The sequence below is a fragment of the Eretmochelys imbricata genome, chromosome 9 (genome assembly GCF_965152235.1).
Source record: "Eretmochelys imbricata isolate rEreImb1 chromosome 9, rEreImb1.hap1, whole genome shotgun sequence".
Classification (NCBI taxonomy): Eukaryota; Metazoa; Chordata; order Testudines; family Cheloniidae; genus Eretmochelys; species Eretmochelys imbricata.
The window spans coordinates 85,113,399-85,126,238 of record NC_135580.1 but is presented as its reverse complement, the minus strand read 5'-3'; positions in this window follow the sequence as shown (position 1 = coordinate 85,126,238).

The following is a 12,840-nucleotide window of genomic DNA, read 5'->3' as shown; positions in this document are numbered from 1 at the left end:
GCCTGTACCTGTGTCTCAATGCACATTCCTCTGCTAATTGAATTTAGGCTGAAACCTGGTACCCTTCTACCTCCCCAAAATGAGCTTATTACACTGGAATGAGGAAGAGGGAAATAATCTGGTCACTGGAATTTCTTTAATGGAAATTATAGGCTCTTGTTCTGATGAAAAGAACTCTAGAAGTGTTTTGCCTCGTTGCTATTATGCAATTAGAAACGGAAAAGCGGTCTAAGCAAAATTCATTTACCCTAAATTCAATGATATTACAGGACCCCAATCCTGGAGGCAAAATTGCCAGTGATAGCAATGCACGAGGACTGCAGGATCAGCTGGAGGGTTCCTATGGGAAAATTTGTAAAACATTTCAGATTGGGATAACATTCTCCAGGCTGTTCAGATCAACTTCCTGTTTCAAAAGCTGTAAGATAAGAAAAAAGGAGGTAAAGGTATTTGGAGGGCCTGCATCTTGAAGTCACTGAAAGCTGATGGTGCTCAGCTCTTCCCAGCATTAGCCCCTACACTTGCACATTATGAAATTGCTACTGCTGTATTTGGAAGTGAAAGGGGTTACATCCACTGAATGTGGCCAAATGTCAGTTAACTGTTTTAAGATTATCAGAGTTTTATGTATTGTCAAAGCATTTTTAAAATCACTGTGTTCTTTTAATACGTACAGGGTGCACAAATATAGCTGCTTCTCCTCATGTCTATTCAGATTTGGATGTTCGATCCTTGTGGATCTCAAAACGCAGCCCTTGATAGAGCTCAAGAGAGTCTTAGCGGGATTGAAGATCTAGTGTAAACATTAATTAATTCTATCCTGCCATTGTAGAATAACTGAGACTAACTGGCTGTTTTTTAATCATTACTACTCCTTTCTCAAACATGTGCAGAACTTGGCCGGATGGTGTGAAGCTGGAAGATAAAAGCTAGCTAACCCCCCTTTGCAATAATCACAGTATCATGCTAGCACATGAAAGAAAATGCAACTGAATGAAGAGTCTTTAGGTGAGGCCACAATTAACTTTTACACTTTCATGTCTTATTGGTTAAAGACCCAATCCTTTAAGTGCTCCAAATGCTGTCTGTGCATGTATCTTTTAGGCTGAAGACAGCCTTAGGGCATAGATATTAATACCATATATGATGAATTAATACAATGATGCATAACTGCATAAAGAGGTAGAATTATAGTCACCATACAAAGCATCATTTTGAATTTTTCTGGCATTTATACTTGGTAATGAGGTGTTTTGTCTAGTGGCTAAAGCAGAGAACTAGGCCACAGAACTCCTGGGTTCTGTACCTTACACTGTCACTGACTTTTTGTGTGATCTTGGGCAAATTCCCTTTCCCCGTTTGTGAAATGGGCATAATACTATTTACCTATCACATGGGAATGCGGCGAAACATAGTTAAAAGGAGGTTTGCAAAGCACCCACAGATGCACAAATGAAAGACACTAAAGAAAGCTAAAATATTACTATGCATTTAAAATTTCAATTGCAACATACTTTATTTTGTATTTATATTGGGGGGAAGTGTCAATGGCTGCAAACAAATTTATAAGGGTAAATTAATCCTAGGAAAGGGAAAAAAAAATCAAATAACTTTCTTGAAACTAGAACATGTATAGTCCTTGCCAGTTCCCCCTTCTGCAAGGTGGCATCACCTTGGATGATGCTCATACACCTTCTACTCCCATTGACTTCAGTGGGAGCTGTAGAATGCTCAGAATATCCTAGGAGACACACAGAACCAGGCCCCAATTCCGCAAGGTAAGTTTTTTTAAAATACTTCTAGGATCTTACGGTAAACAAACTAAAGAGTAGATCCAGCAAGGTGCTGAATGTCCTCAGCTCCCTCAGGCCTCTATGGCTATGGAAGATGCATTAATAAAATTCTACAACTATGAAGTACCCAGGTCAGACCACACTGGGCTGTTAGCACTAATTGTCTGGGTAGATTTCAACTAAATCCTAATAAGATTACACATTCACAAAGAACATGCTGGCTAAAAGCTACTACAGAACAAACTACATAACCACTAAGCTGCACCGATGTGGCCAGCTAAACCAGAGCACTTTATTCATGGGCACTAACTCATTTTACTTTCAAATCTTCTGAAGAAATTAAAAGGGACACTGTCACATTAAAGAGCAAACATCACAAACGATTCTTGTCTCTGTTACTATCCCCACATGGGCACATGGGACTACTAAAGCAGAAAGAATTAATAACATCCAAGGTTAGATCTTTCCCACTACTTTGTGAGTGGAGAGGACCCAGGTCTGTTGGATCTGGCTGGAGGATGCAGAAAGAAGTGGAAGAGCCAGATCTCCAGCATCATGCCTACCCTTTCCCAAAACCATGCTCTATGGGTGCCCAGCAAGGATGGAGATTCTATGGTACAATTTGATTCATTTAAGATTTATACTTTATTTGAATCTGCGCTTTCTTTCACATATAGTGACACTGTCCCACCATCACAACCTCCTCTGTCATTACTGTATCCCATTGATTATCCTTATTCCAGCAGGTTTCTGCAATGCGTATTATATCAATATCCTCTTTTAATCCAAGCCACTCTATTTCATCCATCTTACTATTTTAGACTTCTACCATTTGTATATAAGCACTTGTACATTTTGTCAATATTCAGGTGCTTGCCTTCATGTCTTAGAGTTAAACAGTACTCTTATGTTTGACTGTTCCTCTCTGGCTCGTACCTACACTTTACCAACTTCTTCCCTAGCCTCTTTACTAGGCTACAGAGTTCTCCCTTTAATAAATTCATCCCTAAGGGACGTCTCCAGCCAAATCGCTTGCTTCTCTGCACCTGTTGGCTTTTCCCCCAACTCTTAGGTTAAAAACTCCTCTCAAACCTTTTAATTTTACATGCCAGCAGTCTGGTACCATTCTGGTTTAAGGGGAGACCTGTCCTTCCTGGATAGGCTCCTCTTTTCTTTGCTGGTGTTCTCTAGGAACTGAAGGAGTGGAAATCTTCTGCTATTAACTCCACAGAAAGGAAGGGGGATGAGGTTCTGTCACAGGCAATATTTGAAAAAGCGAAAGCACATGAGCCAGTCGCAGTAGGAAGGGGTGGTGGAGCACAGAGCATCACCACGGCAATCATTCATAAATGGAGAGAAAATTTAAAAGGGCTTTTTTTTTTTTTTTTAATAAAAGGAAAATGTGGTTGTAAAACCACTAAAATGGGCAGGGGCAGGAGTACTACCCGGAGCGACATTTAAATAATTTGAGTCGATTCTGGAGCCCATCTCTTTAAAGCCTAGTGGCAGAGCAGCAGGAAGGCCTGGAGAGAACCTTGCAATGTGCCCTATAGTATGTGGTGGGTACAGTACTTTCCAATCCCACTCCCCAACTCAGTCAAACTTCCACCTTTCTCACATAGCGCAAATCATACTGAAAATACTTACCAATGTACATGCATTTTACACATGCTGCTCAGACTTTGCAATCTCTAAACACAAAATTTCACACATATTTTTATTGTAAAACTGAGACATATAATCAAACAGAGTTGAGGCAAAATTTCCACAGACTCCTTTTATGGTATAGTTCTGAATGCTCCTAGAAGTTCTCGATTTTTCCTGTTGCCAAATTGCTTTTTTGCCACGTTTTCCCTTCTCAGACTATGTCCTTTCAATTATACTCCACCCTGCTTTATGGATAGGTTTAATCATCATTGTATGATACAATGATTCAGCCAATTATTGTTTTATTAAATGCTTCCAGCTGCAGCGGCAGTGATAGCACAAGTTGGAGGTGGGGGAAGTGTTATGGTACAAACGCTTTATAGTCGCAGTGAGAGTATTAACTGAATTGATGAGGTGGCTTTAGTATGCTTGCTACCATTAGAATTTCCTAACTGACTGTTTGTGGTGTCATATGCATGCCTGGAAAGCCCAGCAAATGCAGTAGTTGGACTGCTTTCCTTATTTAAATGCATTTAGTTAATTTTATAGTAGCAAGAAGATGCTCTGGGACATGCATTTCTGGGAGATTATTGCACTTCTTACAGCTGCCTTTGTCATCATGGTTTACGAGTTCAGGCATGCTGTTATCTCACAGCAAATGCACTGCCTACAGTGTTGTACTGTTAATAAAAAGTTTCTCCTTTGCTGAATAAACCTGCTTCTCTTCCTAAAGAGACTTGTTTAGTTTCGAGGCTCCTCTTAAGAACTAGATAAGATTTAATCTCTCAAATGCTTCATTATCAGACCAAAAAGAGTTACATTTGAAAGGACTCAGACTAAAAGGAGGAGAATAACCAGGGAGATTCCAAACTCTGAGCTGACTGGTGAATAGACAAAGTACATACTGTAATTAAAACAAGGTTTTGAAAGACAAGAGCCATACTTGGCATCATCTGAGCACTAAAAAATAGGGACTTCTGGGAAGAAAAATAAGGAGATGCCTATTAGTTCCTTTGAAACACAATGAACTAGAAGAGCTTCTTAGAAGTACAGTGGAATTAATAGGTCCCAGATTCTTCGAGTGCACTTATACCTTCTTCTCTTCTGTTCCCTTCCTAAAAAGGGGAATGATTGTCTTGTTTCTTCCATCAAACCTTGTTTAATAATTTTCCTTTCTAGCTAGGTTTTAATGGTTGACCCATTATGTATAAGGTAATATTCAGGGTTTTATATTATATTATATTATTTATATTATATTATATTGATTTATATTACAGTAGAACCTCAGAGTTACGAACACCTCGAGAATGGAGGTTGTTTGTAACTCTGAACAAAATATTATGGTTGTTCTTTCAAAAGTTTACCACTGAACATTGGCTTAAACAGCTTTGAAAGTTTACTATGGAGAAGAAAAATGCTGCTTTCTCTTTATTTTTTTTTAGTAGTTTACATTTAACACAGTACTGTACTGTATTTGTTTTTTTTTCCACTGCTGCTGCTGCCTGATTGTGTACTTCCAGTTCCAAATGAGATGTGTGGTTGACTGGTCAGTTCGTAACTCTGGTCTTTGTAACTCTGAGGTTCTACTGTACTTACATTGGCAAATATTTACATTGAGGATGGCATCATTCGTTCTCAACGTTAATGACAGTAGCCAGGTACACCAGCTGAACCCCTCTGAGTTGGGTGATAAAGATTCTCAAGTAACAGGCACTGGCATGTTCTCATTGTCACGAAGAGTGAGATATCAGAAGCAGCACGAGAGCACTGGCTGCCAGAGTTTCTATTGGCAGCCTCCCTATTCCAAAGTAAGTCAGCACAGTATGGCTCAAAATGGGCACTCTCGACATTAAGGAAGCTAAACGAGAGGAGACTAATACAAGTGTTCAGTAGTGGTTCATGATGTAACTGAGGTTGTGACGAAGTGGAACCTTTCTTAAATGTTTCGCATGAATACTGTGTGTGTGTGTCTCAGTTTCCGCTATATATTGCACAAATATCTAGGTGGTGGGACAAGGGTGTGTGATCTTTGCAGAGACCCGAGCAGGCAGGTGTGACTGCCTCTAGTTGCCTGCGCACAGAGAATGGCCGGACACTCCGTATCCTGGCAACTGTTGGCCCTTGCAAGGTGCCAGCCGAAGAAGTTGAAGAACAAAGAGGGAGGTGGAGGCCAGGTGACCTGTTTGCCTGGGAAAGAGGTGGAAGACGGAGGAGGGGCAAGTGGGCATGACTGAGGGTGGGCTGCTGGAGGCTAGTCAGTCTCCTGGTTTGGAACTGAGGGACGAGAGCCTCTGGATGCCCCCCAAGATGGACTTTGCTTAACTTTCCTACTTCCTGTGCTAACAAGAACTGTTCTATGTTGTGTTCCAAACGACTAATAAGCCCTTCCGTTTTACAATGCTGGCTGAGAGTCACTGCTGAATGTGAAGTTGGGGTGCACGGTCCCTTTGGGAGGTATGTTTTGCTTCCCCAGGTGTCCTATTCAGGTGGACTCACTGCGGGGAGCTCACGGTGCAGAACAGGGGTGCTGAATGCTCCAAGGTCAGACCCAAGGAGGCACTGAAGCCCAGGAGGCTTGCCCTAGCGGACAGTGTGCCCTGAGGGGTGTCACACAACTAGAGGGTCCTGTCTGAACTTCATTCAGAGCCGTTCCAGAGCACCCAGCCTGCACAATCATGACAGGGGTTAATCCACACCCTACAGGAAACAGCTGGAATAGGGTCTGGGACCATGGAGTCATCCTGCTGGCCACAGGAAAGCAAGGGTTGTACAAAATGAGCAGAAGGGCGAGCAGCACCTTATGGAACAGTCTCCCCTGAGCCTGTGGGGGTATGGCTACACTGCAGCTGGGAAGTGAGAGTTTCAGTGTGGATAGGGGACTCACACCAGCTTTGCTCAAGCTAGTATGCTAAAAAAAAAAATAAACCAGTATGGACATCGCAGTGCCGGCAGCAGCTTCAGCTAACAGCCTGAGTCCAAGCTCGGCCAACCCCCTGCGTCCAAGCTCAGGCAGCTAGCCCAAGTCACCACCACTGACATAATGTCCACACTGCTATTTTTAGCATGCTAGCTCAAGCAGAGCTAGTGCGAGTCTGTGTTCCCACGCTGGCAATCACACCTCCCAGCTGCAGTGCAGACATACCCCGGCAGACCACTGTGTACGTGTCTGGGACTCCACAGGTTTGAGAGAGAAGGTGCTGGGAAAGCAGCCGCCCTGGGCACAAGTTCCAATGCAACACCAGTAGGACTAATGGAAGATTGGCATTTCCTCCCTTTGTGTCTTCTATCCCTCTCTGAGAGCTGAGAGTTATACACAGCCACTGGAGAGAGCAGCAGTGAGTCAAGCTGTCATGGGAGGGCATCAGGGAGCAGCACAGATGGGTGGCCACTTTGTACAAATGCCCCATCATTCACTGTGACAGATGCAGATTTTTTTCTCCCCAGAGAACTTCAGGATGCACACAGTTTCTAGACTACGTACGCTTTGAGGGGAGCATGCAGTGGAAACACTGTATGGTTCCTGACTAATTCTTCCCATCTGGTGGATTTTCTGCAGACAGGGATATATTAAGACCTGCGCTTGGGCTTCAGCTTCCCAAGACGTTAAAGGGCCCAATTTTGTTTGCTGGGATGTTTCATTTCCCCAGTTGCAGATGAGGGAATTCAACAGCCATTTCATGCAATTATTAAAAGTGTTCACTGAGCTCGTCTTGGCATAACCTTGTTAACCATTTTGAGTCTGACTGCCAGCCCCTTTAGACTAGTGAAATGGCTCTTCACTTTGCTGTTAACGCCCTACTTCCTTGCTTACCTTTCTCTTTCCAGTCTCTTTGATCTCAATGTCACTTTCAATCCAGCAGCACTCCCACTGAAATCGATGGGAGGTTTGCCCTTGCAAAGAGAGTAGCACCAGCTCCAGTATGAACCCCTTTTCAAAACACAACACCAACTTGTTTAAAAAGTCTGTTTCACAGAGCAATACCATAACTGCTCTGATTACAGGTTTCTGCAATCATATGAATAGCCCTGATGCAGTCAAGTTCAGACCCACGGGGGGCTGTATGTTTATAAATATTTATAAAGTTTCCAAAAACTGATATTTGTCCCCCTCTTTCCCATGATCTCATCATTTAGTTTATTCACAGAGACAGGTGCTATCAGACTCTTCTTTACTTCCCGGTCATAAAACTTTATACTTGGCTTCGGATAGGAGCTATTCCATTAGCCTGTTATCTAGGAAGTAACACTAGAAAGCAGGGAACAGTGCCCAGGATCAACTCTCAGCATTAAGTTCATTCACCAGGTCATCTGCCTTTTTCACACATTCCCCTACTGCGGTGGCAGAATACAAAGTTTCTTGTTTTTAGAAAGTCATATACTGTAACGATGAAGCACAAGCAATTTTTAAAAAAACCTTAGATAAACTTTCTCCCCAAAAACAACTTTTTAAAATATTGGGACATTGATGGAAAAACTTGAAAAAAATCCCAAGAACTCACCATTAAAAAGTGAGGAATTCATTCAAAAATATAAAAACATCAAATAATAAAAATACTTTGAGTGTACAGAGCATCCTTCATCCAGGGATCTCAAAGTGCTTTCCAAACATTCATTAATAGGACTATGGACATTTGGGAGAGTAGCCAGAGAATTGTTCACTACACCTCATAATAGGTCATCTTCTCAAAGCAAAACAACTGCCTTTAACAGTGCAAGTGCACAGCTACCCAAGAAGGGATGCAACAGAAATGGCAGTTCTGAAAGGGGGCTGGTGGTGGATGAAAGGTAGTGAGCCACTCCTAAATGCCATGATTCACTTTGACTACTACTGGTTAATGTGGAAGTTGATAAGGCCTTATGGAGTGTTTTGCTGATATTCCTTCCAAGTGAATATACCCACTACAAAAAAGTTAGAGGTCCAACTTGGAGACAACCTTTAACATGTAAGCAGAACTGTATTTTGACAACAGACTAATCAGATCCCTCTACAATGGACCTTAACAATAGCAAAGTACTTACAGGAATAACGTGAGTATTTGTTTGACTAGGAAAGCAGGCAGTGTGTGTTGGGAGAACATCCAAAAGCTATAACTAATAGGAAAGAGACAGGTGTTTCCCAAAGATCTGGGGTTTAGCGAGTAAAACACCATGGGCTATACTTTAGCTGCCCCTGAACGGAAGCCCTAAGGGGGGAGGGGGAGAGGAAGACACAGTAAACCTTTTCCTTCCCATACATACCCCTGAATGGCACAAGCATAGCATTCCTGCTGCGGTGGCTGCTGCCTGAGCACAAGAAGTATGCAGACAGAGCACATGGAGTAACCTCATGACCTCAAGGGGGCTTGGCCATGCAATTCAGTGGAGCTACCAGCTGTGTTGCTATCACAGATCTGTGCAAATATGTGTATATCTACCTCCACAGATAGGGCTGCAAGCCACCTTCACTCAGCTACTACAGATCCTCCTGCACCTCCTGCCCCAAATCCCAGTTGAAGCACAAGAACTCGGTTCTATTATCCCTACTAAATTCTGCAATTTGCTTTCAGTTCCTTTGCTCTTTTTATTCTATTCCTGGACATTTGCAAATATATGGTACTGTACCAGATCTGGCCTAAGCAGACAGAACTCCCAGTGACATTTACATTATTAAAGTGATCCTCCCCATCCTCCACTTTGCCTTTATCACACTTTATTCGTAAGACATACTGTATTAGTGTCAAGCTACTTCTCGCCTCCCTTCCCCCCCTTTCATCCCCCTCCCCCCCCCAGCATCCAAGGTGGCAGCAGTAATAAGACACTTGCACAGATTGCCAGCTGGAGAGCCTGTAAATGAGCAGCTAACTCAAATTCTGCCTGAATTATGTCTTTAAGTGCGGGTCAAACCCTGCATCTCCTACTCCCAGGAGAAGTCCTGTCTCACAAGAGCAGTGTCACTGACTGCACTCGAAACTGCTTGTGAGAGTAAGCAGCCACAGGATTGGGCCTAATTTTCTTATCACAACTTGCTTTTTTTATCATTCTTGACTATCTAAAAACAAACACCAGATGCCTGGAGTCATCAGAATACAAGTTAGTCTGTATCAGCAAAAAGAACAAGGAGTACTTGTGGCACCTTAGAGACTAACAAATTTATCTGAGCATAAGATGATAGCTGGAAAGAGCTGAAATGCTCACAGTTAACAGTCCTAAGCTTGGGTACTTTTCCTTTACGCAAATTCTGACTTCCCTCGGAAAAATCATCCTGCAAGTAAGTAGGAAAGTTCCAGATACGCTCTCAACAAGTGGTTTACTTTCAGGCAGAACTTTCCTTGGCAGATTGAATGGGAAACTACCAAACACTCATACTGTACATCACAATTTCTTTTCTTTTTAAAAAATGCTAAGGATCGCTGAAAGATACAGATTTGCCATTTCTGTACTTTGGAAATAACATGCAATCTTTAGTAACTCAGAAAGCTCTGTACAAATTCTGAAATGCAAAGCACTTCTTTAATTCACCAACTTTTGCATTTCCATTTAAGGGCCTGAGTCTGCTTCACAGACATAAAGAACTAAGCTGTGAAATAAAAAGAAACATGCTTCTAGCCTTTAGAGTTATGAAGGAAACCTGCAAACGTGAATGGAGGGTAAACTGTTGTAGTACTGACTGCCCGATGGTAAGGGCCCCACCAAATTCACGGCTATGAAAAATGCATCACGGATCGTGAAATCTAGTCTCCGTCCCATGAAATCTGCTCTTTTGTGTACTTTTACCCTATACTATACAGGTTTCACGGGGGAGACCCGCGTTTCTCAAATTAGGGGGTCCTGACCCAAAAGAGAGGTGCAGGGGGGTCACAAGGTTACTTGGGGGGGGTCACAGTATTGCCACCCTTATTTCTGCGCTGCTACCTCCAGAGCTGGGTGACCGGAGAGCAGCGGCTGCCGACTGAGGGCCCAGCTCTGCAGCCAGCAGCGCAGAAGTAAGCATGGCAATACAAAACCACGCCATCCTTACTTCTGTGCTTCTGCTCATGGCGGCTCTGCCTTCAGCGCTGGGCTCCTGGCCAACAGCCACCGCTCTCCAGCTACTCAGCTCTGAAGGCAGAGCTGCCGCCAGCAGCAGCACACAAGTAAGGATAGCAATACCGCAACCCTCCCCCCTCTCAATAACCTTGAGACCCCCCACAATTCCTTTTTGAGTCAGGACACCTACAATTACAACACTATGAAATTTCAGATTTAAATAGCTGAAATCATGAAATTTATTATTTTAAAAACCCTATGACCCTGAAATTGCCAAAATGGACCATGAATTTGGTCGGACCCTACCAATGGTGTAGATCAGTGGTCCGCAAACTGAAGGGTGGGGCCCCCTAGGGGAGCATGGAGGAACATTCAGGGGGGTGAACGGCTGGGCCTGGGCCAGCCCCTGGGGGCAGCAGGAAGGTAGCACCACCCATCCCCGCTCTGCCCTCAGCCTAGCTCCACTCCCAACTGCAACTCCGCTCCACCCTCTGCTCTGCCCCCAGCCCTGCTCTGCCCTCATTCCCTCTCCACCCCCAGGCCAGCTCCACCCCTGGCCCTAGCTCCTCCCCCATTCCCAGTTCTGACCCAGCTCCTCTGCTGAGCCAACTGTGCCATGTTGGGGGAGGGGGGGACACAGACAGATTCCATTCCTGGTAAGGGGAGGTGCGACAGGAAAAGTTTGGGAACACCTGGTGTAGACAGACAGTTTCAGTGGCTCTGAGACACTCAGCTTTCCCATGAGGCCGCAGTATGAAAACTGACCAAAGTTTTGTCAGATTTTATTTCAGCTGCTGAGAATCCTGGCTCCAGTTTAGCAAAGTACGTAAACTTATTTAAGTGGGATTGGTTATATGCTTAAAGTTAAGCATTTTCTTCCCTGCTTTAATTAATCCTGGCCCCTGTGAGCTTCTTACAAACAACAGTCAGGTCAATTTCCCTCTGAGGCTGCTTAGGAAATCTACATGCAGAAGAAGAGGCAAGTGCTGGAGATATCCCCTGGGAAGAGACTGAGGAAGGCACAAAGTAGCAGAGATCACTACCCATCCTCGCTGCCAGGAGGCTGTGAAGTTGGGCAGAAGATAAGGGGCTATGACCCATCCAAGACCTCCTTGCATACTTTAGGGACTCTAGCCATTCTTGCTAGTGCTAGACTCTCCTGGTCCTTGAACTCTGGCATTACAGCTGGCCCTGCTCAGGGAAGAAGGCACGGAGGGCAACTGGGGGAGAAGACAGTTTGTACCATATGCCTCCTTTCACACCTGCGCATGGGGCATCCACAGTCTGTCCCACATAGGTTCTTTATTATATTGCAAAGAAAGAAAGCTGAAGTCCTGGGCATTGTTGTATTTTGAAGGAATTCTTCATTTTTTCTATTATCAAAGTGCCAAATGGAATGCCACATTTTCAACACTCACTGATCTTTAGCATCCAAAAAACTGTCTGTGTATAAACAGCTCCTTGTTCAATAAGAAAAATATAATACACGGCACTAAGAAAAATTTCTCTGGAATTCTGCACAGGCCTTGCACTCACTAGAGAACTGGCTTTGCATGACCTCTTATATTTGTATATACTCAGATTCATTTTTAAATTAGTTTTGTTCATAGTTCTCAGCGTGTTCCTACTGCAGTCAGGGAATAACATAACAGACCTCCTGTAGCAAATTAAGATCCCCAATCCTTTCCAATGGGACTACGCACACTGCATAATGCCAAACAAGAATAGGGGCCTCAAGCCCTAAGTATTCCTATGGCTGTTTAGTGACTACCTTGCCTAGTAAATGGATGAAGTTTTTGCTTTACATTTACAAGGATATACATTCAAATTTTATATTATTTCTTCTTAAGCTTTCTGTTGACTCTTCCTCCATATAGGCCTCAGCAAAATAACAAATTAATTCTCTCCAGAAAAAGCACACAGCCAGATAAAGGTGTGATAGCTTTTGAAACAGTCATGCTACCAAAAGGTTAGCCACTTACAGTAAATGATCAAAACAAACAAAAATCTCATCTTCTAATGACCATAAAATCACACGTATAGGAACTATGAATTGTTAGAAGTAGGACTAAGAAAGCCACTATTATGTCTTTAGCTTGTTCATTTAAACAGTTAATTCTTCTCTATTGTGACTATTCTCATAGCTATTAGACCACATTATTCCTTGGTGTAACTCCACAGAAAATAAGGAGTTACAGTACAGATTAATTTGATCCAGTATGTCTTAACTACAGTGACACTATAAACCATTTAACACTTGTACTGCAAACATGTTGATCTAAGGCATAGAGAATCAGCAAGAACACCTCTGCATACAGTAAGGGAGGATAGAAACTGGACCATCTGGCCTAACCATGCCCTGGCATAACCTAGAGCAACTCCAATGACATCAATG